We start from the raw sequence: 27,073 nt of genomic DNA on the forward strand, positions 1-27,073 counted from the left end.
AAAAATGCACAATTACAACAATATCAAATCAGGAAATGGATCAAAATGCTGGTTTTCTTAAACTTAATTTTCATAGTATCCATGGCTGTACTAGGCATTTAATCGGTCAGTGTAAAGGGCACAAAACGAACATATTCACGGATAGAGTGAGAACACATGCAGATCTCTTCCACAACAGGCCATAAGTTGATGAGCTATTATTGCTTGAGTCCTTCCATAGGTTGTACAATTAAATTCAAGAGTAACAGGTAAACTCAACCCTCAAACAGACCCAGGGTCATTTTAAGGGATGCTTTTCCAATAATAACAAAGCTATCACATCTTACATAAACTTGTGTAACGATTTTATATTTTTATTTATTTATATCATTAAGTTTTGCTTATCAACTTTGCACTTTGTTTTAATTAATGTATGTATATTTATCTGATCCTTTTGTAACTCCAGGACTTAAGCTGTGCCAACCCAGAAAGTAAAAGGAGTAATCATTTCCTGACATTCCACTCTCTTCTACCGAAGCAGAGCCATACCATAAAGAAGCTGAGAGCAATGCAGATGTGACTAGAGATTACATAAGATCCCCCAGGGGCTTGAAACAGGGTGCATGCTTAATACATTGTACATTTTCTCCCCAAAGCATCTCCATTCATTTCTTGTCTAGGCCACCTCTTGCTGAGATTATTTCCTCATCCTCATCCTCCCCATTTGAATCCTCCACCCCTTTAGCCTGCTGGATTCAGCCATCCAGCGCCCGAAATCCACCATGTCCAGAACTGAACTATCACCTTCCCCGTGCCAATACCTCCTCTTCTTTCAGGTCCATCTCTCACTTGTTCAAAGAGGAAACCAAAAAGCCACCTCTGACTCCTCCTTTTCTCTTCTCAATGGTTCTATATGATCCATTGCTCTCAAATCCTTTCCCCATCTAGTCCAAGCTACCACCTTCTGCCATAGATCCAAGCTTATCTCCTAATGAACAGTCCTTTTGGCTCTAAATCATTCTACCTACTGCCGTCAAAAGGAACTTTGTAAAACACAAGTAACATTTTAGCCTTCTCCTTATTAGCTGCCCTTGCACAACTGTGACACTTTTATGTGGTCCACATCATTCTGCATTAAACACTCCTTGCCCTGTGCTCTCTACACTCTTGGCATCTGGTCTACCCAGGGCCTCAGACTTGCCAAAACCCTTCCCCACACTCCTCTGAATTCCTTCCCATCTGCATAGCATGCTCTTCTTTTCATTTCCCCAGCATCTAGATAGTTCCTATTCATTCACTTAGCTTAAACATCACTTACTTCCCCAGGAAATCTTCCCTGACACCTTCCCATAAATTGGATGGATTTGTTTCTATAATTACTGATACAATATCTATCTTAAAACCAATAAACTGGTTGGTTTATAGAATATGTCTTGGGTTTACCAATGTTGGCTAACCATAATAAATTAATTAATATTTGCTGAATGAAAAGACTATCACTGAAGTCCCTTTTTTTTTTTTTTTTTGAGACAGAGTTTCACTCTTGTCACCCAGGCTAGAGTGCAATGGCACAATCTTGGCTCACTGCAACCTCCGCCTCCCAGGTTCAAGCAATTCTCTTGCCTCCGCCTTTCAAGTAGCTGGGATTACAGGCATGTGCCCCCACGTCTGGCTAATTCTTTTTTTTTTTTTTTTTTTTTTGCATTTTTAGTAGATATGGGGTTTCACCATGTTGATCAGGCTGGTCTTGAACTCCTAACTTCAGGTGATCCACCTGCTTTGGCCTCCCAAAGTGCTGGGATTACAGGCGTGAGCCACCACGCCCAGCCCGAAGTCCCATTTTTACTTGAAAGATTGACAGGGAGATGGTATTGGGCTCAGATGAAAACTATGCTCCCAATAAATTAGAATTTTTTGCAGGATGAAATACTCTGTTGTAGCAATATTTAGAGTTGTTGATAGAAACATCAACTTTGATACCATTTACCAAGAAACATTTAAAAATTTAAACAAATTAGTATTTCAGTACAAAGAAATTAGGATGATTAGCCTGAAGCAATAAAAGAGCACAAGTATATATTTTAAAGTCATGTGAATGCCAAAATTACATCATTTCCTAAGGAAATGTGATTTGAATTATGTGTGATTCTTAATGTCTATTAATTTTTTGCATAAAATTGCAATCAAAACCCTAGAGGAATAAACAGACAAGCTAACATACAGAAAAACAAAGCATAATAAATCACCCTAGGAGTTATGCACAGTCCAAATGGAACATCCAAAGAGTTGAATAATTTAAATTATCACCATTGCAGGTTACTGACAAGATAAACAGAAAGACAACTCTAGACAAGACGCACAATTTATTACAGCAAATCCACCTGTTTTCTCCCTGCCTGGGGTGAGAGGGGCTCCCCATGCCTGTACTCAGTATACTCCCTTGCCTAATTCAGAAGTCTACCTGGGCATCCATGGTTATTAGCTTCCATGGTCATCCTGCTGAGGCTCTGCCTTTCCCAGACATGGGTGCTTTGCAGGAGGGAGGCAGTAGCACCAGTGAAAGTCCTAGTGTTGGGTGCATGACTGGAGGTATGCACAATATGGAGGTGTGCACGATACTGGCAATGACGGAGGAGACAGCCTCAGACAAAGTCCCAGTGCTGGGCACAATATGGAGGTGTGCACGATACTGGCAATGACGGAGGAGGCAGCCTCAGACACAGTCCCAGTGCTGGGCACATGCATGGAGGAGGGCACCATACTGGGAATGATGGAGGAGGCGGCACTAGTCAAAGTCCCAGTGCTGGCAGCATGACTGGAACTGTGCATGATGCTGGCAACGATGGATGAGGCAGCAGCACCAGTCAAAGTTCCAGTGCTGGGAGCACGCATGGAGGTGGGCACGATGCTGTCAGTGATGGAGGAGGCAGCAGAATGACCCATGAAGATGATTTCTTCCTCGGCTCATATTCAGAGGAAAGTCAGGACCTGAAACTTGTTATTTCCAATCCCAAATACTTGTTTTATTTATTTCATTAGATAGCAATCCATTCTCAATAATTGCTTTTTAGCATTAAACATAGAAATAAAATTTGCCCCAGGATGATGTTTTGAAACATCACAGTGGACTAGTTGGGGCTTTTCTATTTACTTATTTATTCATTTATTTTAGGGTTAGTAAGTTCCATATCTGGTAGTTCCCACCACCAGAGAGAGACTGACACGCATTTATTTGCTCTCAGTGATTCCACGTTCACATTCTCAGAAAGCCTCTGACAGGGTCAATTTCAGACAGGTCAGAATCAGATAAATAAAACCAGTGGTGTAGAAGATTGTATTGGCTTAGGTTAGATTGCTGCCCATCTTGGACAAATCAACTTCAAGTGAGGCAGGTTCGGATAAGAACATGGCAGCTCCCAGGTTGGCTGTGGAAGGAGGAGCAGTTCCCAGAAGATGGGGCTTTATCCCAAGAAGAAAGATAGGTTGACGGGTAGGGATAACAGAGGTAATCTGGCTTGGAAACACCAAAGGAAGTAAGTGTACAAATTTTCTTTGTTGTATCATTTAATGGCTCTATATTGAAGTATATTTCCATGTTTCTCAGAGAACATACAAATATTCTTTATTCATACTTCATACAATTAGTTTATTGTAAAATACAAGGACATGGTACATTTAAAGACCTTTTTCTTCATTTTACTAAACTTTATGTTTGTAAAATTATTATTTTAATGAATCAGCGGGTAGATAATAAATTATTATTGAAAAAGGAAGTTGGTAGGGGTGTTATTTTTTTTTTCTGAAAATGCTAACCAGCTGCTAGATAACATCTTGTGGGCCACATTAATAAAATACCAAATATATAAGCAAATTTACAATGTTTAAATTCTAAGTTTCTGTTTTGAAATTTGACAGCAACATAGCATCTCATGCTTTAAAATTCCAGTCGAGTTTCAGAAAGGGATCTTCACAGAAAATTAAAAAAAAGGAAAACCCTTTACAGAATGTATTTCTAATGTATGAGCTCTAAAGATGTTCCCACCTGAATTTATCATCCCATTTAATTGGTAAGATTGGAAGTTCATATAGATATTTTCAATATTCCAACTCCTCCACGGACTAGGTGAATCTTTTGTAATTGCATTATCCCCAGAGTATACTATTTCAAAACCATTATTTACTCATGTCATAGATACCACATTTCTTTATTGCATCTCTGGCACCAAAAACATCCTTTGAGTCTCCTTTAAACGTTGTTATTTCCCTCCATCTCCTCTCCTTCTCACGGTCATCTCTTCCCCATCCTCCCAACCCCACCAACTTACAGATACATCCAGCCTGGTTTCCTTTCAAAATTGCCTAAGCTTAATACTCTCTGAAAAGCCACCTGAGGCCTGGAGATTAGCAAGCAATGCTCAGCCAAAAAGCCTAATGTTCTCCATCTTATTCTTCAAGTTTGCCCTGAGGTGACTTGTCTTTTTCTTTTCTTTGTTACGTTTATTTATAAAAAGAAGTTCCAGCCTGTCGCGGTGGCTCAAGCCTGTAATCCCAGCAATTTGGGAAGCTGGGTTGGGTGGATAACCTGAGGTCAGGGGTTCAAAACCCGCCTGGCCAACATGGTGAAACCCCATCTCTACTAAAAACACAAAAAGTTAGTTGGGTGTGGTGGTGGACGCCTGTAATCCCAGCTACTCAGGAGGTTGAGGCAGGATAATCTCTTGAACCTGGGAGGCAGAGGTTGCAGTGAGCCGAGATAGTGCCACTGCATTCCAGCCTGGGCAATGAGAGCAAAACTCCGTCTCAAAAAAAAAAAAAAAAAAATTAAGACATTAAAAAAGAAGTTCCTAATTTTAGGGAAATTAAATTTATCAACCTTTTATTTTACCATTCATACCATTTGTGTCATTCTTGAGAATTTGTTCCTTAACCCAGGACCATCAAGTTTCCTTATACAAGTTTTGCTTTTCTCCTAGTTTTCCTCCTATGCAATTACTTCTCCAATTCAAGTTTTCTGAATTCTGTGATTAGTGGCTGCACCATCATTTATTGCTACTTCCAGTCATCTGCAGGCCCACCTGTCTTTTATTTGTGTGTTCGTATCTGTATGAATCTGTGTGTGTGTTTTGATTCCGACACAGAACCACACTGTCTTAATCAGCATAACTGTGGCAGACACATGCTGAAGTGACCCCCAGTTAGTCATATAGTTGTATTGTTCCCTCCTCGTGAGTGTGGGCAAAACCTGATTTGGTTTCACTTAATGGATCAACTCCCTTGATTGAATTTCTTTATATGGCAAAGATGAATAAATTTTGCAAATGTAATTAAGACCCAAAATCTGTTGATTTCAAATTAATCAAAGAAAGATTATCCTGGGTGACCCTGACTTAATCAGGTGAAAGATGTTAAAAGAAAGACTGAGCCTTTCATGAAGAGAGAGACTGTCCTCTGTTCTCTACAGCTGCAAAGAATAATTCTGTCAACAACTTGAGTTTGGAAATTGATTCTTCCTCAGTCAAGTCTCCAGATGAGACTGAAGCTCAGCCAGCTCCTTAATTGCAGCCCTAAGAGCCTAAGCAAAGTTCCCCGCTAAGCCACACCTAATTCATAGAAATTATAAGGTCATAAATGTGTTTTGTTTTAAACTACTAAGTTTGTGGCAATTTGTTAAACTGAAATGGAAAACTAATACAATAGCATTGGCCACAAGTAGAGAAGCTGTCAATCTTTGTATTCTTCTCCATGGATGCCTTGGCTTTTCTTGGGTCTTTGTGCTTATAAAATTGTAGAATCAGTTTGAAAATTTTTCACAAACATTGTTGGTATTTTGATTGGAATAAATTATGCATCCTCATTTATTTAGATAATCAGTGTAGCTGCCTGAAAGTACAGCAGTTAAGAAAAAGTTTTTGTCATCATGAAGTTTTATCTATTTCAATTTGCATATCCTTCAGTGAAATATTGGATTACTTGTAAATTTGTTTGAGTTCATTGTAGATTCTGGATATTAGCCCTTTGTCAGATGAGTAGGTTGCGAAAATTTTCTCCCATTTTGTAGGTTGCCTGTTCACTCTGATGGTAGTTTCTTTTGCTGTGCAGAAGCTCTTGAGTTTAATTAGATCCCATTTGTCAATTTTGGCTTTTGTTGCCATTGCTTTTGGTGTTTTAGACATGAAGTCCTTGCCCATGCCTATGTCCTGAATGGTAATGCCTAGGTTTTCTTCTAGGGTTTTTATGGTTTTAGGTCTAACGTTTAAGTCTTTAATCCATCTTGAATTGATTTTTGTATAAGGTGTAAGGAAGGGATCCAGTTTCAGCTTTCTCCATATGGCTAGCCAGTTTTCCCAGCACCATTTATTAAATAAGGAATCCTTTCCCCATTTCTTGTTTTTCTCAGGTTTGTCAAAGATCAGATAGTTGTAGATATGTGGCGTTATTTCTGACGGTTCTGTTCTGTTCCATTGATCTATATCTCTGTTTTGGTACCAGTACCATGCTGTTTTGGTTACTGTAGCCTTGTAGTATAGTTTGAAGTCAGGTAGTGTGATGCCTCCAGCTTTGTTCTTTTGGCTTAGGATTGACTTGGCGATGCGGGCTCTTTGGCACATGTATACATATGTAACTAACCTGCACATTGCACACATGTACCATAAAACCTAAAGTATAATTAAAAAAAAAAAAAAGAAATGTACAGTCCATCCTTGGTCCCCCAGTAAACATGTATATAACATTCTTTTCATACCTACAACTCAAAATGTCCTGCTTAAAATTCCCCAACTTTCCCAGGTGAAACCCCAAACAGTAGTTTTCTGGCCTAAAATCATACTAGCCCTGCATTCTGTGATTTAATGACCTGAGCAATATTTCTCTGTGACTAGGCTTTCTGAGGACTATCTATTCCTATTCCACTCAAGTTCAATAATGTATTTATATGGTTCCTTACAATATGTAATACATTTAATAAACAATAATAGAGAAAAATTAACATCATTAAAATAAAACTAAAAAAAAAAAAAAGAAATATTGGATTACTTCCATAAAGCTTTGGCAAGTCTTTTGTTAGATTTAGTTCTTGATACATGTTTATTTCTGTTGCTATGGATGATGTATTTCAATTAAATTAAAATTACATTTATATTTAAGTTCGTGTTTTAAGTTTTTCTTTTTTCCTGATTTGTTATAACTTTATTAACATGTGTCTCATGTCCTGTTTTCCTGGGACCTGGTTGGCAGATTCATGTCTTCCTTCATTTCAGGATTTTTTTTTTCCAATACAGCCTTTAAACATTTTATTCTATTTGCTTTATTCTTTTCCTCGTCTCACAAACATTAATTATGTGTTTGTGAGCACTCTGTTTGATTTATACATCTATCATTTTTTTCTTACTATTCACTGTTTGAGTGCATTCCTCAGTATTACTAAACTTGTTCTTCATGTTCCTGACAATATTATCAGCAGATTAGATTCTGTAACAACTACTTGTCATGTGACTTTCATTTTTTTTTTTTTTTTTTGAGACAGAGTCTCACTCTGTCGCCCAGGCTGGAGTGCAGTGGCGGCGATCTCGGCTCACTGCAAGCTCTGCCTCCCAGGTTCATGCCATTCTCCTGCCTCAGGCTCCCGAGTAGCTGGGACTACAGGCGCCCACCACCACGCCCGGCTAATTTTTTTGTATTTTTTTAGTAGAGACGGGGTTTCACCATGTTAGCCAGGATGGTCTCGATCTCCTGACCTTGTGATCTGCTCGCCCTGGCCTCCCAAAGTGCTGGGATTACAGGTGTGAGCTACTCCGCCCGGCCGTGGCTTTCATTTTTTATGATTTTATTTCTTCTCCTTCCCTCCCCACAATATCTCCTGGCCTGCTTGATATCTCCTCTCACCTTTTCAGGTCCGTCTGTGTTTCTTTTATCTTCTTTTGAGTGACTTCAGTTTTGAGCTAAAATTTTTTTCACTTGGTCCAAGATCATAGGGAAGTATTTGTTTGGAATGTTCTTAATATACATGTCCTCCATCGGCATTTGTAGTGTTTTGTCTTATTCTTTGGAATCTCTGCATGGGTCCCATTTGCATTTCTAACTCAAGTTCACAGGAGGCACTTTTTGGAGGTCAGCCCTAGGGTATGAATAGTGCCTGCAGAGGTCAACTCAGCACAAATGGGTTGTCTCAGCAGGTTTTGGAGCCCTTGGCCATCTACTCCCCTGGGCTTTGCCCTTGAGCAGTGTATCTGAGCCCTGTTTGTGAGTCTGAGCCCTGTTTGTGAGTTCTTTTCTTCTCCGCAACCACCATATGTGAGTGTGCCAGTGGCTCAGCCTGGAGACCTTCTCCCTTCTATTCTTTAATTTTCTAGAGGATCTCAACTAGTTCCAGGATTTTAAATACTATCAGTGCTTCGTGTAGTTGACCACTTTTGGGAACTTTAGACTCATCTACCCTTGCATCATCTCAATATGTCCACACAGATATAACAGGCATTTCAAAATCAACAGGCCACGTGAGTCCTGCCTCTCCTGCCTCCTGCTCTGTAACAAGCAGCTCCATCTGCAGTGTACTGTGCTCAACAAACATTCACTCTGTCCTAGTTGCTCTGACCTTCAACCTCACAGTCAGCCTTTCTTCTTCTCTTATCCTCATATTATATATTTACTCCATAAAAATGCATTAAACATGCTTAGATTCCAACGACATTTTACTACTCTAATGCACCAATGACATCGCACTTGATTATTGTAATAATAATAATACAATATAATATTATTGCAATATAATAATAATTGTAATCATTGCTTAATTTGTCCTTCTGCAGATTATTTTCTATCTAACAGCCAACATAATCCTTTTAAAATAGGGGTCAAATCAAGCCTTTCCAAGCTCACTCCAAGAACTTTCTATCTCATTGAGATTAATACTAAGAGCGTGGCTTGGACTACAAACTCCTTCATGGTTTGGGCTCCCTCCCAGTCAAGGAAACAGCTCTTGCCCCACTGTCCCTTCTGCTGTCCCCCACACACTTGATCTTGCTCCTTTGCTCTTGCATTTCCAGTTGCTAGAACGTTCCTCCCACAAATCTCCAGCATTGCTTACTTCCTCACTGACTCAGTTGTCCAAATGTGACCCTATTAGATTATTGACTACCTGTGTAAAGTAAGAATGGTTTGCAATTGGAGACACAATGGATCTATGAATAGTGGGAATCTGTTACCCCTTTCCCTGCTCTGTTTCTCTCTGTAGCACTTATCCTCTTGAAATATATGAGATACATATTTACTTGTTTATCATCTATTCCCTCTACCCCACAGAATACAAGTTCCATGATGACACTTTGTCCCTTTTCTTTGCTTCCTGAGCTCTTGTAGGCCTTCTGTGAATGTTTGTTCAATGATCTTTTAATCTTCTCATCATCATACCTCCTGAGATTTTGCATTGAGCAGTATATCAGTGTGGATTTAAAAAGATCTTTATAAGCTACACGGGTAGGTACAGTGATGTAGTGTTTCCTTTTCCATGGTTAGTAGCAGTATAGCTAATCTCTTTTCTAACTCACGTATTAATTGCCTAATTCATGGAATGAGCCTGTCCCTTCTTCAGCATCACCAACACCTCCCTTTCGCTATCAGAGGGGACATGGCTCAGGGATGCTCCTCTAGACTGCATCCTCCTTGCCCCAGCCAGCTCTCACACACATATACACAGTGTTAGGTAGGTCAGAAGTTTCTTGAAGGGCTCATCTATTTTTTACAAAACTCTGCACCTTACAAAAGAATTGTAGATAATTCCTTGTGTTTTTGGTGCTTCTTTTAATTTAGTCACTAATTTACCTTGCTCCTTTTATTCCTTGTATTGGCAGATTTGTGCCTACAGTCAATGATAATTGTTTTTTCTTCCTTTTCTTTTCACTTTTGTTTCGGCATTCTATTGTTTCCAGAGAGGAATGTGTGGTAAAAATCTTCTCTATCCCACACTACCTCATTTTTAAAAGAAGAATCACACAAGTGTTTTTATTTATATAAAGAATTGAGTTTATACCCATATCCTTACCATTCACTTTTATGACCACTGAAAGAAAAAAATAAAGTATTACATATTTTGAAACAAAAAGTGCTAATTTTTATTACAATCAGTTTTTAACTTCATGCCCGTAATCCTGTTTAACCGTAAAGTAACGGATAGTTTTTAGAAAAAGTAATTCTTGGCCAAATTGAGGTATAAATATAATGTAAAAAGTTAATTAGTTAATATGATTGTCAACAAATGAGGTGCTGGAGGAAACTTTAGGATAATTACAGGCACCACCAAATATAATATGATTCAGTAAATTTATTCAGCTAGAAATTTCTACCTAATCACTAAATGCTGAGTCTGGGGTAGCATGAAAATATGAAGCCTCTGATTGCCACGGGGATAAGGGTTTCTCATGCTCTTGCCAGTTTCTTATCCAGAAACACCACCATCTTTATAAAGGGAGGATCAAGGAGAATCCTGAGAAAGCCTCCCCATGGGGCCACCTGGGAGAGGATGACAGAACTCATTGTGAGAACTCCACCCACGTCCACATCACTGTGTCCCCTGTGAAGCAAATGTCTCAGTACACAGGGGGAAGGGCAACAAAAACTGGTGCAACAGGGGAATGGTGGAAATCTACTGCAGCTGTGTGTGTGTGACTGGAAAATCAAGCAAGCACTACCCCTGGGGGAGAGATGGCAGTACTGTTGGGCCCAACATTACATCTGGAGAAGGCACAGGAACATTTGTGAAGGTCACACTCTAAGAACTAGGTTTACAAATCATGCCTAAGACTAAGCCTTACTCCAAACATTGATAACATCTCACCATCCCTTGATCCAACCACCCACACACAACAAGTATAGAATGAAAACAGCTGTGTAGTCCAGGTGGTGACTGCAAGAGACAGATGTTCCCTGGGAAGAGTGCAAGGGAAAGAGTCAAAACTGAGCCACAGGACCGGGAGTCAAGCAGATAGTCAACTTCAAACCTGGCTTAACTTCTAACTACATAAGCAAGAACCCTCACACTAAAAGCAGAGCAAAATGAAAGGCATGCTTATTTCTAAGCATACATAAAATTTATCTGAGTATCTACTATTCTATAAAACATGTCTAGCTTCCAAATAAAATTATGGGACATACAAAAACCAAAAATAGCAGCCTGAAAAGGCAAAATAATTACTAAGAACAGAACCAGATAGGAAAGAGGGTATTTAAATAATTATTTAATATGTTAATGGCTCTAATGGAGAAATAGGCAACATGCAAGACCAAAGAGGTGATTTGGTCAATCAATGGAAATTAGCATAATGGAAATTAGCAGATCAATGGAAATTATAAGAAAGAATCTAATGGAAGTACAAGAAATCAAAAATGTAGTAAGAGAGGTTAAGCATGCTTTTGATAGGCACATTAGTAAACTTATCATAGCCAAAGAAAGACCCAGTGAGCTTTACTATAGGTGAGTAGAAATTAGCCAATCTAAAACAAAAAGAGAAAATGAGTTAAAAAATCAGGACAGAGAAACCGAGAGCTGTGAAAAAATAACAAACTGTTTAATATACATATTATTTGAATTCCAAAAGAAGAAGAGAAAACAATATATTTGAAGAAATAATGGCTGAGAATTCTGCAAAATAATGACAGACACCAAAGTACAAATCCAAGAAGCTCAAATATCAGCCAGAATCAAAAGAAAACAAACAAATAACAAACCCCCCAACTACATATATCATATTAAAAGTGTTGAAAACCAGATACAAAGGGAACATTTTGGAAGCAGCCAAGGGAAAAGAAGATACATTTTTGTTTTTTGCTTTTTCCCTCACGAGAGGAGCAAAAAGGGTAAGATTCACAGCAGACTTCTCTTCAGGAATCATGCAAGAAAGAAGACAATGGAATAAAATCTTTAAGTTTCTGAAAGAAAAAGTAAACCCACAGTGAAACTCAGTAAAAACACTTTCCAAAAGTGAAATAGACATAAACACTTTCTCAGAAAAATAAAAACTGAGGGAATTCAGCCGGGCACAGTGGCTCAAGCCTATAATCCCAGCACTTTAGGAGGCCAAGGCAGGCGGATCAGGAGGTCAGGAGATTGAAAGCATCCTGGCTAACACGGTGAAACCCCATCTCTACTAAAAATACAAAGAAACAACATTAGCTGGGCATGGTGGTGGGTGCCTGTGGTCCCAGCTACTCGGGAGGCTGGGGTGAGAGAATGGCGTGAACCTCGGAGGCAGAGTTTGCAGTGAGCCGAGATCACGCCACTGCACTCAGCCTGGGTGATAGAGTGAGACTCCATTTCAACAACAACAACAGCAACAACAACCAAAACAAAACAAAAAAAAACTGAGGGAATTCATTGGCAGAAGATCTAATCAATGAGAAATGGAAAGGAAGTTCTTCAGAGATAGGGAATATAATATATTTAGAAATTTGCATACATGCAAAGAAATTAAGAGCGTTGGAAATGTAATAAATGAGTGTATTTATGCTTTGGTAATATTGACTTTAAAAGTTAACTGTTTAAAGCAAAAATATACAATATATTTTATGTTTATAGCATAAGAAAAAATGAAATGTATAATAGCAATTATACAAGAGATGGAAGAAAGTAATAGGGAATATACTGTTAAAAGGTTTTTATACTACATATGTATCAGCATAATACTATTTGGAGGTCAACTCAGATTATTTAAAACTAAAAAGTTTTAAAAGATTGTTATACACAATAAGTCTAAACAGAAAACAAAATGGGAGCATTGTTAATTAAATGTAATGAAAGCAGCAAGAGGGAAAAGGAAACAACAGCTGGAAGACGTTTTTAAAAATGAGAGCGAGATCATATAATCTGACCTTATCAATAATCACTTTATATGTTAATGATCTAAACATCCCAGATGAAACACACAGGTTGTCAGCTTGGATAAAAATCAAGACTAAAGTATATGCTGCATAAAAGCCACTTTAAATATAAAGGCATATTTAGGTTAAAAGTTAAAAAATAGAGAAAGGAATACCATGCAACATTAAGCAAAAGAAAGCTGGAGTAGTTACATGAATTTTGAACAGAGCAGACTTCAGAACAAAGGTTATTTTTAGGAATAAAGAGGAATGTTACATAATGATAAAAGGAGGGATTCTCTAACAGAACATAATTTTTAATGTGTATGTACTTATCAACAGAGATTCAAAATATATGATGCAAAAACTGACAGATCTGAAAAAAGAGACAGACACAAAGAAATAAATATAGTTGGAAAATTTAATAATCTTTTCTAAGTGATTGAAAGGACAAATAAACAGAAAATATGTAAGGATATGGAAGACTTGAACAATCATATCAACCAGTTCGACATTATTTGTAATTATATAATACTCCAGGCAACAAAACAGCAGAATACATATTCTTCTGAAATACATATAGAACGTTTGGCAAAACAGAACATATTCTGGGTCACAAACCAAAGCTTAACATATTTATTTATTTATTTATTTATTTATTTTATTTCTTATTTTTATTTTTTGAGACGAAGTCTCACTCTGTCACCCAAGCTATAGTGCAGTGGTAGGATCTTGGCTCACTGCAGCCTCTGCCTCCTGGGTTCAAGCCATTCTCCTACCTCAGCCTCCTGAGTAGCTGAGACTACAAGCTCACACCACCATGCCTGGCTAATTTTTGTATTTTTAGTAGATATGGGGTTTCACCATGTTGGCCAGGCTGGTCTTGAACTCTTGACCTCAGGTGGTTCACCTGCCTCAGCCTGAAAAGTGCTGGGATTACAGGTGTGAGCCATCATGCTGGGCCAAAGCTGAACATATTTAAAAGAATATAAATCATACAAAGTAAGTCGTTAGACTATAGTACAAATAAACTAAAAATAAATAACAGAAAGGTAACTAGAGGTTTTCCAAATATTTTACAATTAAACAACACATTTGTAGGATTTTATAGGTCAGGAAGAAAATCTCAGGGGAAATTAAAAATATTTTGAACTGAAAATTAAAATACAATTTATGAAAATTGTGTAATACAAGTAAAAACTGCTTAGATGGACATTTATAGCATTAAATGCTTATATTGCAAAGAATAAAAGACCCTTGAATCAGTAATCTAAGCTACCACCTTAAGAAACTAGAAAAAAATAGCAACTTTAGTGAAAAAAAATCAGAGAAATGAAAAAAAATTAAGATTATAAAAGAAGTTAGTGAAATTTAAAGGAAAAAAACCCAAAAGTTGCTTTTTCAAAAAGTAAATACAATTAATGTATTAGTTTTTGTACTGCTACATTAACAATTGATTGCAGATGTAGTGTTTTAAGAAAACACCCATTATCATGTCACAGTTCCATGGGTCAGTCATCCAGGCATGATATTACTACATTCTCTCCTTAGGGTCACAAAAGGGTGAAATCCATATACCAGCAGGGCTGCATTCTTTCCTGGGGGCTCTAGGAAAAAATCTCCTTCTGATATCATTCAGGTTTTGGCAGAATTCAGCTCCTTGTGGCTACAAGATTGAGTCCCTTGTTTCTCCACTGTCTGTTGGCCAGTGGTTGCACTCAGCTCCCCCTTTCCTTTCCATATAGCAGCGTTCTTATTTAAGCCAGCAAGACCATGTCCAATTCTTCTGGTGCCTCAACTCTCTGAGTTCCCCTTCTGGAACCAGTCAGAGAAGACTCCATTTGTAAACGGCTTGTATAATCAAGTAAAGCCCACCCAGATAATTTCCATGTCTTAAATTCAACTGTCTCATATAAATAACTTAGCCATGGGAGTCAAATCCATCAAGTTCACAGTATGGAAGATTATGTAGCAGGTGGGAAATCCTGGAGGCCATTTTAGAATTCTCCCCCATTGCAACTGATAAACCTCTAGACGGTCCAAGCAAGAGAAAGAGATAAGACACAAATTACCAATATCAGGAATGAAGGCAGGGGGGCAACATTACGGGATGGTAAGGGAACAATGCTGAATGCATAACACTATGCCAATAATTCCACAACTTAGGTGAAATGAACATATCCCCTGAAAAACACAGACTATTAAGACTCACTCAAGAAGAAATAAATAACCTGAATAAACCTATATCTATTAAGTTAAATTTTAATCTTTCTAAAAATACCATTCAAATAAGAGAAGGCTTCAATAGCAAATTATACCAAGGATCTAAGAAAGAAATAGCACCAATCCTATACATTTTTTTTTTTCCTCAGAAAATAGAACAAAAGGGAACTATACTCAACTTACTCTGTTAGGCCTTAATAGCAAAACCAGACACAAGTATTTTCTGAAAACCACACGCTAATATACTTAATTAATGTAGACACAAAGATCATCAACAGAATAATAGCAAATTGAATCTAGCTAAACACACACACACCACATGACAGAAATACAAGGCTGGTGACATTCAAAAATCAATCAATATAACTCAACATATTAACACACTAAATAGGAAACATGATTATTTAGAAAATGTAAAAAAAATTTTTGATAAATTGAAACATCCATTTATAATTAAAAGCTTCTAGCAAACTAGGAATAGAAAGGAACATCATTAACCAATAAAGAACATCTACAGAAATACTACAGCTAATATTATCTCCTTAATTGATTATAGGCTAGACTTAGTGGCTCACTACTAACAAGTAGAAAATTGCAAAGAAAATATTGTAACTTTACAGTGGCGAAATCTGGCAGACAGCACTTTAACCAAGTGATCAAGGTTAACATCACCGGTAATAAGTTATATTGGCATGTAATCCCTATGTGATACAATGAGAAGTGTCTAACATGAGAAAACAGACAAGACCAAGTTGAGGACATTCTACAAAATATTTCACCAGTAGTGATCAAAAATGTCAAGGTCATAAAAAACAAATTATCATAGATTTGAAGAGACTAAAGAGATATGAAAACTAAATGCAATGTGGTATCAAGAATTGGATCCTAGAACAGAAAAAATACATTAGTGGAAAAACTGGTCAAGTCTGAATAGAGACTGTAGTTTAGCTAAGAGTATTGTGCCCATGCTAATTTTTTCGTTTTGATAACCTTGCTATGGCAAAGTAAAATATTAACATTAAGGGAAAGTAAATGTAAATAAATGTAAATAAATTCTCTTGTAAATCAAAAATTATTTCGAAGGAGAAATTTTTAAAAACCTGTTAACTTGTAAGCTTATACTCAGCAAATGTATGTTCAAAGAATGAAGGCAAAATAAAGACTTTCCTAGACATGAAAGCTGAATTGATCACTAGCAAACCCACACTACAATAAATGTTAGAGGAAATCTTTGTTGGGGCGGAGGGGAAGAAAAAAAAAGACACCAAATGGAAATCTGGATCCACACAAATGAAATGTCAGTCCTGGAAATGGTAACTACATTGGGAAAGTTTATTTTCATTCTATTTAAATCTCTTTAACAAAAATATTAATTATGTAGTATGATATATAACATATGCAAAAGTAAAATGTATAATCACAATAGCACAAAGTTTGGGAATGCAGAAATATAAGTTTACTCTTGTAAAATTCTTACATCATACATAAAGTAGCAAAATATTTAAGGGTACCCTGTGATAAGTTCAAGATGTATACAATAAGCTCTAAAATAAACTGCTAAAATAACAAATCAAAAAGTTTTATCTCAAAAGGTAACTATGAAGATAAAATGGCATCATAAAATATGTTCAATCAATATGAAAGAAGGTAGAAGAAGAGGAAAAATGTGAACAAAAAATAGACGAGAAGTAGAGGGGAAAAAGAACAAAAGATGAGAAAAAGAGGAGAAATAGAACAAAAAAGGAGGATCACAGATTAAAACCAAAAGTGTCAATAATTACATCAAATTTAAATTGTGCAAATACTCAAATTAAGTCATAGTTTTTCAATTTGGATATATAAGCGAGACCCAGCTACAGGTTACCTATAAGAAAAAAAGTTTAATAATAAAGACAATAATAGATTAAAAGTAAAAGGATTAAATAAGTTTTACTGTGATAATAATAATCAAAGGAAGCTCAAGAGCCTATGTTAATCTCGAAGTAGATTTTAGAGCAAAGAACACCGTAAGACATAAAGAAGTTCATTTCCTAATGAAAAAGGGTCAGTGCCACAAGGTAAATAATCACCCTAAACATTCATGCACCTAATAATAGAGCTTCCAAATTCATGAAATAAAAATGGACAGAATTGCAAGGAGAAATAGATGAATCTACAATTATGCTTAGTGATTTCAGTACTTCTCTCTCAATAAATCCTTCTCTCTCAACATGCAGACAGGAAATAAGTGAGAATACAAAAGATTTGAACAACACTAGCAATCAACTTGACCTAAGTTGCATTTATAGAACACTCTACCCAATGTCAGCAGAGTACACATTCTTGGTATGTGCATATCAAATAGACCGTATTCTGAGCCTTGGGATAAGCCAAATTATTGTACACTCAATAACTTGGACAAATCTCCAGAAGATTATGCTGAGTGAAAAAAAGGAAAAAAAAAAGCCAAATCCAAAAGTTCCATTTTATATGATTCCATTGATACAGGATTCCTGAAATGGACAGCAGATTAGGGGTGGCAGAGAGTTAAAGAGGGTGTGAAGGTGGGAGCAAAGTGGGTATGGTATAAAAGGTCTCAATGAGAGGCCCATGTGGTGATCGAAATGTTTTGTATCTTGACTGGATTCATGCCTGTATTATGGTTGTGGTGGTCCCTTTTTCCCCAAAGCATTACTATAACATTGTGAAATATATATTTGGCTTCATCCCCGTTTTCTGTCATGCAACTCCAAAAATCCTTGGCATCTCCCAGGTGATGCCTGTTTTGTGTGCTAATAATTGACTGATGGCTGGCAGCCTCTAGGTACCTTCAGGATGGAGCTGGTCACTTGAAAGACCAAGGCAGGATTAGAAGGCTGGGACTTTCAGCCTCACTCTCCAACCTCTAGGGAGAGGAGAAAGCTGAAAGTTAAGTTGATCACCAATGGCCATCGGTTTAACCAGCCATGCCTATGTAATAAAGTCGCTGTAAGAGGCCCCAAAGGACAGGGTTCTGAGCACTTCCAGATGGCCGAACATGTGGAGGCTGACGGGAACGGGAACGAGAACTCACCCACGTGCGGATGCAGGTGGCACACCCCAACTCCATGGGGAGGGAAGCTCCTGCCCTGAGACCCTTCCAGACCTCGTCCTATGTATCTCTTCATCAGCCTGGTTATTTGCATCCTGTGAAATATCCTTTGTAATAAATTAGTAATCTAAAATAAGTATTTCCCTGAGTTCTGTGAGCCATTCCAGAAAATTGATCAAACCCAAAGAGGGGGTTGTGAGAACCCCAACTTGAAGCCCATTGGTCAGAAGCTCTGGAGGCCTGGACTTGCGACTGGTGTCTTAAGTGTGGGGTGGTTTTAAGGACTGAGCCCTCAACCTTTAGGATTTGATGCTATCTCCAGGTGGAGAGTGTTAGAATTGAATAGGAGGACACCCAGCTGGTGTCCCCTGCAGAATTGATTGCACACTTCAGATGTGGGGAAAAAAGCCACACATTTGGTCACAGAAATCTGTATTGATTGTTGCTGTTGAGTGAGAGAATAGAATAAAGCACTTCGAGTGTGTGCTTTTCCAGCTACAATTACCACTGGGGCAACTGAATAAAGGGTGCATGGGATCTCAGTATTTTTTCTTACAACTAAATTTCAATATAAAATCATTTTTAAATAAAATCATTAAACAGCCTATGGATCAAACAATAAATCAAAATATAAGCTACAAAGTATTATTCATTGAATAAAAATGATATTGAATATAAACACTGAATGAAAATAAACTTAGTTAACATGATCCATGGTTGTAATTTAGACTTCATGTTAAATTTGATTAGCTTCTTTGACCTAAGCCATCTATTTTTTATTGTCTACACATTACACACTCTCCTACCTTGAGCTTGGCCTTACTTTTAGAGTGTTCTGATGCTCGTGATTGTGGCTTTGGTCCTAGGAGGACTCACCTTGTGACTTGGACCCTATGGGTTGAGATCTCTGATAGCCAATGTTTGAGAATGCTTCAACATGGGTGTGCAAGACTCATGGGGAAGGAAGCAAGTGCTGTCCCCTAAAACCTGTCATTGTCTCAATATCGCATCCCACACTCTTCTCCTGCTTGTAGGTGATTCCAGTATAACAAATCAGAGGTGTACCTGAAATGAAAACTCATCGTTTCTCATCCCTAAGTGTTCAAAGGTGCTTGCACACAACCAAACGAGACAGAACTAGGACTCAGCTATAAATACCTGAAGGATGCAGAAGACGAGGAGAGCCAGGATGAGATGTTTCATAAGCATATTTTCCTTTGTATAAATCTGCTCAGATCGTGTGTCCTAAGGCTTCGGGATTTTTCACGGGTGATGGAATCCATTCAACTCAAGAGTGAGAGATGAGCTGTCAGTTAGGAGGCCTGACTTAAATACAGTAGATTGCAGGAGAATGAGCCTCACTTGGAATGGAACTCATTATATCCGGGAGAAGGGTTTAAAACGTCTCTGAGGTGACTGACATTGAGGCTCTAAAAGGCAGCCTCGAGGACTAGTCTGATGCTCGTTACGTCCCATAACTATCTGCAGGGAATATTCCAGGAAGACTTGTAGAGCTTGCTTAGAAAAGAGTCTGTTCTGGTTACATCACTGTGGTTGATGTCTGTGCTCTTCAGGGACAAAGGTGTTAATCTGCTTCTACCACCCATTTCAACATTTAGAAACATACATTACTTTGACCGGGCACGGTGGCTCATGCCTGTAATCCTAGCACTTTGGGAGGCCAAGGCGGGCAGATCATGAGGTCAGGAGATTGAGACCATCCTGGTTAACACGGTGAAACCCCGTCTCTACTAAAAATACAAAAAATTAGCTGGACGTGGTGGTGGGAGCCTGTAGTCCCAGCTACTCGGGAGGCTGAGGCAGGAGAATGGTGTGAACCCAGGAGGTGGAGCTTGCAATGAGCCGAGATCGTGCCACTGCACTCCAGCCTGGGGACAGAGTGAGACTCCATCTCAAAAAAAAAAAAAAAAGAAAAAAAAGAAAAGAAACATACATTACTTCTTATTTTTCTCAGACAGCCTCCCCAGTCTAAATCTAAGGTCATCTTTTACCTTTCCATTCTCCCTTATATAAGATTCCTGGGTTAATTTTTTTTTTTTTAAACAGAAAATACAAATTACACCTGCAGGTCACTAAAAATATTAGAAACTTAGTGATATGATAAATGCAGATGATCAGACTGTGGTACTGAACACTGCAAAGTTTGCACTCACTTAACTGATACAACAGGGGAATGTATCCTAAAATAAAAATAAATGAGAACATGGAGTAGGCTGGATACATTTTTAGGACTAAATTAGCAGGTGGGGCTTAGGGAAGATCCCAACAGGAAAGGCGTCTTAGGGGCTGGGAATATAAGGGCCTGCTTTATTTAGCACGTTTACGTAACGTCTGGCTGGTGCTGGGCCTTTGCCCACAGATCCATTCCTCACCTCTCTCTTGCACCACTCTGTACCTTTCGAAGGTTGACAGGTGCGGCTGTTTCTGCAGCTCCCCAGTGCATGGCTAAGGGAAGTCGCGGTGGGAAAACGTAGCTGACAGCGTGGAGCAGGAGGAAGTCAGGGCGGTTCTCCTCCCCTTCTGCCTCGGGCTGTGTGTCGGGTGCTGTCTTGGCTTCTGGGAGTTGCTGTGAACCGGGCCTCTAGCAACAGTGCCTGCTGCCTCTGTCCTACCAGGCTGCGCATGAGGGTGCTTCCATCCTTTATCATCTCTGGGGTATCTCACTATCCCGTTTGTCTTCCCTGCCCTTCAGTTCAGCCTTGAATTCCCTGCATTCAGTTCCCTCGTGCTCATTTCCTGGTCACTCTCTGCCCAGCTCAAATCAGCTGATACGTAAGGTCCACTCCTCACGCAGAGAGAAATGAGCTTGCTTCTCTGAGTGCTGCTCTTCCATGCCTCCTTGCTCTGTGTGTCCCAGACACTGACCCTCTTTTTGCAGCAGGGACACACTGTGCATCCTCTGCCAGGGGACTTGGCTCTCAAGCAGCCCAGCCGCCCGGAGTCACCTGTTCCACCAGGTCCGAGGCAGCCTTTGCCTGGCAAGCGCCTCCCATCCTTTGGGTCTCGGTTTCAAGGTCTCTTTCTTGACTCCTGGGGTGAGCTCAGGCTCCCCTATCCACATCCGCTTATGGAGGATTCTGCCTGAAGCTCCTCCCATCCTTTGGGTCTCGGTTTCAAGGTCTCTTTCTTGACTCCTGGGGTGAGCTCAGGCTCCCCTATCCACATCCGCTTATGGAGAATTCTGCCTGTGGGCTTTCCTCGGCTCATCACAATTGTGACTTTGTACCTATCTGTGACACTGTTCGATTAATGTTCATCCTCTCGACAGTGAGAGCTGGGCGTATGTTTCCTTCACTCACTGATTCATTGTCAGTGCCTAGCAAGAGACATTACCTATACCAGATGATTATGCAATGTCAGGCATAAATGAATGGAATGCTGGATCCCTGCTTCAGTTGGCAGCCACATGGATAAGTAGGTTAAAGGAGACATGACCTAAGTAGGAACTGCTGTGGACTCGGGTCTCCCTGCCTTTCTCACCCTTTCGCATATTCTCGGCACCTGCTGACTTTCTGATGTGCCTTGCAGATTCAAATGCAACTGTGTTGTTCTCTGTGCCTATCAGAATTGCCTGTGTGTTTGGTCACCCATCATCAAAACTCATATTATGTGAAGCAGAATAAGTCTAGCACGATACTTAGACACACAGCCATAGGGACTGCACTGCCTGGATTTTGGCTGTGTCCAATTTCTCTTCCACTTTCCTCATCAGTGAAAGGGGAATAATAATAGTGTCCATGTCTCTTACTGTTTTTGAGAAGAAAGCATAAACGTAAAGCACCCAGAACAGGGCCTAAGCCATGGGAAGTATCAGCACGTGTTAGCTTTGTTTTTAAAATGTGCTGAAGTTGTAGACATTGTGTGACACTTTTCAGGCTTTTCAGAATGAGGTGAGTGAAATTTATGATTTGTATCGAATTCCTTCAATAAGAGCTACAAGCTTCATTGATGCTCATGCTTACGGCTTATCAAATATTCTCAGAACTGTACTGCCTCTTAATTCCGACATAAACATTTCCATTAGAACAAGAACAATAGCTTTATATCAGAAGGGAGTTGGCTGTCAAAAACAAATGCAAGCCTAATCCTCATACTGGGGCTGGACTTTTTTTTAATTGCGTGTCCTCTTGCCAGGGACTGCATCATTTATAGTTAGTGATTTGTCTTGCTATGTGGTGCTATTGTTTCAATAATGGGAGATCTGAATGGACAGGAGGGCGTCAGGAGGCCAATCTCCCCATGCACTGCGTTTTGTTTCCTGAGACTCCTTCTGGGGAATTTTTTGTCTGAGATGGATTAGTGCTTAGAATAAGAACAAAGAACCACTTCATTGATCTGGGTTTTCAATATCCTAGAATTAGTCTTATATCTTTGTATCAAATTAAATCCTGAACATTCTAAGAACTGTTTTAATTTGTAATTATAAATATGACAAATGTATACCCCAAGGCATATGAGGTTGGTTATCTTGGGATGCTGAAAACACCGCCCTTAGCACCACTGCAACTGACGAGGTCTGCTCCATGAGAAAGTACTGATGAGCAGATATCTTCTTCCCAAATTACAACCAAAGGCTGGACTAAGTGCAGCCACATCACGGAAAACGTGATGCTTGTCGTGGGAGTCAGAGACAAGCCTTCCAGACAGAGTGGCGGACAGTCACAGTGATCACTGTGAAAACTGTAAAGCTGCCATCTTTCTGATAAGACTTATGATTCAGATTTCCAGGAAGTTGGAGTCAAAGATGAAACCACATCTGGCCAGGCGTGGTGGCTCACACCTGTAATCCCAGCACTTTGGGAGGCTGAGGTGGTGGATTACCTGAGGTCAGGAGTTTGAGACCAGCCTGGCCTCAAATAGGCTGGCCTCACGGTGAAACCCTGTCTCTACTAAAAACACAAAAAATTAGCCGGGCACGGTGGTGCGCACCTGTAGTCCCAGCTACTCGGGAGGCTGGGGCGGGAAAATCGCTTGAACCTGGGAGGTGGAGGTTGCAGTGAGCCGACATCACGCCACTGCACTCCAGCCTGGGAGACAGAGTGGAACTTTTGTCTGAAAAAATAAATTAATTAATTAAAAAAAAAGATGAACCCACATCTAATGGAATTGGAGTTGGACATCACACACAATGACCAAAGAAGTAAAGGAGAAAATTTTATGCAGAAGAAAATAAAGACAAATGTTTTTATCAATCACAAAGCTTTAAAATCAGAAAGAAACAAATAATTTAGAATCAGAGAGGAGAGTTCCCAGCCTTCTCCCGAGAAGCCAGACTAGCTATGGAAATGCAAAGTGTAGTGTAAAAGCAGCAAACACTAGTCTCACAGTCTGAGGGAAGAAAGGAACAGACACTCCATGCCAGGTGGTGGAGGGAAGGAAGGAAAGAAAGAGGGAGAAGGAAAGAAACAGAAGGAAGGGAACATGGATAGGCATATCACATATATGACAAATCAAGACATAAATCCTAAGAAAACACAACTCAGAGAAAAGGAAAGTGACTTTCCCTGAGTTTATTCACACAGTAGCATAAGAAAAGAAATGAATAATTTATAAAAATAATTTAAAATGAGATAATGAAACAACAGAATGAGACAAACAGGATATCCTGATTGCAGACCTAAGTAAACACACTTAGAATCAAAAACCTGTTGCAGATGATTACCTTTGTCAGAAACATTGAGGAATGAAAAAACAATGGTGAAGTTTCAATGATGGACCTGGAAGAAATCATGGTGAATGTAGCACACACAGGGGAAAATGGAATTGAAGCCATTAGAAGTAAGACAAAAATATGAAAGCCAGAAAGGCAATCCAATCTAAATTACCTGGTGTTCATAGGGTAGGAAACACTCATATGAAACACACAACGTATCAAAAAATATCATACATAAAACTCTACCTTAATCAAAGAAATAGGAACACCAAGTCTGCCAATTAAAATAATACATACTTTTCTGAACTCCGAATCATTTTCACATTTAAACTTTTTTAAAATAAAATTTTCTCATTTAAGAATAAAGAAAAATTTAGGCATTCAGTAAAATAAGGCAAATTTTTTCCAAGGCGAAAGCATGAGTTTGGCCTCCAAGTTCTCCAAAACGATAATCAAGACCTGAAGACACTAGAACAATGTCTGTAAGATATTGCGGGAAAGACACTGTGACTCAGTCAAGGTATAATTAAAGAATCAATACATGGGCAGACATTCTCAAAAGGAAACAAATTCTGGAATACAGCACCCGTGAGTCTTTCGTAAGAGAAATTACTTAAAAATAAATCCCACCCAAGTTAAGAACTCAGAGAGGAAGGAAGTATTATATCAGGAAGCACAGTAATCACTGAATTCACTTAAATATAAACCAGTGCAAAACAACCTTGGAAAACAGAATTTTAAAAGATAACTTGGCATTTATAGAACCTAACAATGAAAAACTAACAATGTAAGCACTAACTAGCCATGAGGGGGATATTGATGAGAGGAAATCTGAGAGTGATCACGTCTGTGGGAAAGAGGACAGCAGCCTCCTGCATCTGGGCTCTGGACTGGTGCAATGGGCCAGGGCTTGGTGCTGCTGAGACCCGGCCTGGCACTCATAGATAGACTTGGTGTTTTCCTTTTGAGCACAAAATTTTCACAGAACATCATCATCAGACAAGGATATTTTGTGACCCTGATATATCGAGACCAAAAGAAGACCACTTTATCTAAACAGAGACAAAGCATAAACATTGTCTAAGCCACAAGAATCACCAAACATTTTTCTACATCCTGCCTATGTGAGTGGCTGCTGCTCCTCTACTGATTACAGACTCAGCCTTGGCCTCGTCTTCCCTTTTAGATATGATTTATTATGATACCCAAGCATACAATTACTTCTTTTTTGGACATTCGCTTCTGAGAAGATGAAGTCTACATACTTTACCCTATCCACTAAGCTAAATAAAACTAATAAACTTACATACTTATATGAAATAATCATAATGCTTTGAAATGTGGAGAAGACCAGCTAGGGACTTTGGGACCTGAGGAAAGACCTGAAGATTATTTCCCTGGGTTGTCTTTTTGCATCAAATAACCCAGAATAGGGCTGAAAAAGCCAGCAACCTGGAAGCACCATCAAGTACAGACCAAAAAACAATGCCCAACAAAGGCTGATTCTCTCTAGGTAAAGACACAAGAAAGTGGCAGCCTCACACAACAGAACACTTTAGACAATAACCACCTGATTCCAGCCACACATCCCAGAAAAAGCCTGTGGCCTCAGCCTCACTCACTCCTGCCAAGGCCAAATAAGGAAGCTAGGCTTGCCCACTGTTCTGTTGTAATGTCATCCTCCAACTCCTCCACTAGGGCAGCATGAGAGAAGGTCAAGAGAGGACCCAAGACTTCCATACCTGCCAGATGGCCATGAGCGCTTCTGGCACAGTGTCAGATCCAAATCCCTCCAAGCCAGAGTGGCATCAGCAGAGGCCTAGTGCAGAAATCAAATTCCTACCTCTGCCCAGAAAGATCAAGGACCACCTGACCCATGGAGTATCGCTGAAGGCCAAGTAGGTAACCTGGACTTCTATCCCCACCTGCAAGTAAGGAGACAATGTCCCTCTCCTCCTCACTAGAGCAGTGTCAGAAGAGGCTTCATACAACATTTTAGAAAGATTCAGATCCTAATAGTTAAACATCCAAAATGTCCAGCTTTCAATAAAAAACAGTTTGCTACACAGAGAACAAGAAAGGGACAATCAACAGATGCCAGCACCAGGGTGATAAAGATGTGAGGAATTTTACATGAATTTTTAAAGTCACCATCAAAAAATGCTTTCACAAGTGATTACAAACACTTTGGAAACAAATAGAGAGTCTCAGCAAAGGTATAGGAGACACAAAAATAATCAAAGGAAATTTTAAAATTGAAATGTACGATAAACAAAATTAAAAATTCAATGGATGAATTGAACATGAATTGTGTTCTCCTCAGAACACAGAGGAGATCAGTGGAAAGAATTATACAACAGACTTTCCTTGTCTTGAGTCTTCTAATTTATGTTGATAGTTGAAGCAAATATTATAAAACTGTTCAATGTGGTTCTAAATGTATGTGTATCCAAGAGAACTCAAATCAGGATCTCAAAGAGATATTTACATACCCATGTTCACAACAATATCATTCACAATAGCCAAGAGGTGGAATCATCTCAAATATCCATCAAAGCATGAATGAATTTTAAAAATACGGCACACACTTACAATGGAATATTATGCAACCTTAGAAAAGAAGAAAATCCTGTCACATGGCTACAACATGGATGAACCTCCAGAACGTTATGCTAAGTGAAATAAGCCAGCCACAAAGGGACAAATACTGTATGATGCCACTTATATGAAGTATCTAAAGTAGTCAAAGTCATAGAAAGAGAAGGTAGTAAGGTGGTTCCCATGGGTTGGGGGGAGGAGGAATTACTGTTTAGTGGCTATAGAAGATGTAAAATGAGATGTGGCTTCTACACTACAATTAAACTGATAAAATGTCCATACTAGTAGAGTGTGAAATAAAAGACATCAAACTGTGTGGGATACAGCTAAAGTAGTGCTTAATGAGAGTTTTATAGCACTAAATGTACACTTCAGGAAAGAGGAAAAGTCTGAAATCAATAATCTAAACTCCCACTTTTAGAAACCAGAAAAACAAGAACAAAATAAACCCAAATCAAGTAGAATAAGGGAAACAATAAAGAACAGAAATTAATGGAATTGATGACTCAGAATGATATAGAAGAAAAACAAGAAACAAAGAGATGATTCTCCAAACTATCAATAAGATTAACAAACCACCAGGAGAACTGGCCCCCCAAAAAAGATAATAGCAAATTACCAATATTGGAAATAAAACAGAAAACTACAGATCTTGTAAGGACATCAGAGGGATAATCAGGGAA

General features: G+C 38.9%; 1 protein-coding gene across 4 annotated transcripts in view; it reads right to left on the reverse strand.

Moving 5' to 3' along the window:
- The window catches only part of GABRG3 (gamma-aminobutyric acid type A receptor subunit gamma3), a 578,311-nt gene that overhangs the window by 23,769 nt on the left and 527,469 nt on the right, over nt 1-27,073 (reverse strand). The window lies entirely within an intron of this gene.

Source organism: Pongo abelii, chromosome 16 (assembly GCF_028885655.2).
Source record: "Pongo abelii isolate AG06213 chromosome 16, NHGRI_mPonAbe1-v2.0_pri, whole genome shotgun sequence".
Classification (NCBI taxonomy): domain Eukaryota; kingdom Metazoa; phylum Chordata; class Mammalia; order Primates; family Hominidae; genus Pongo; species Pongo abelii.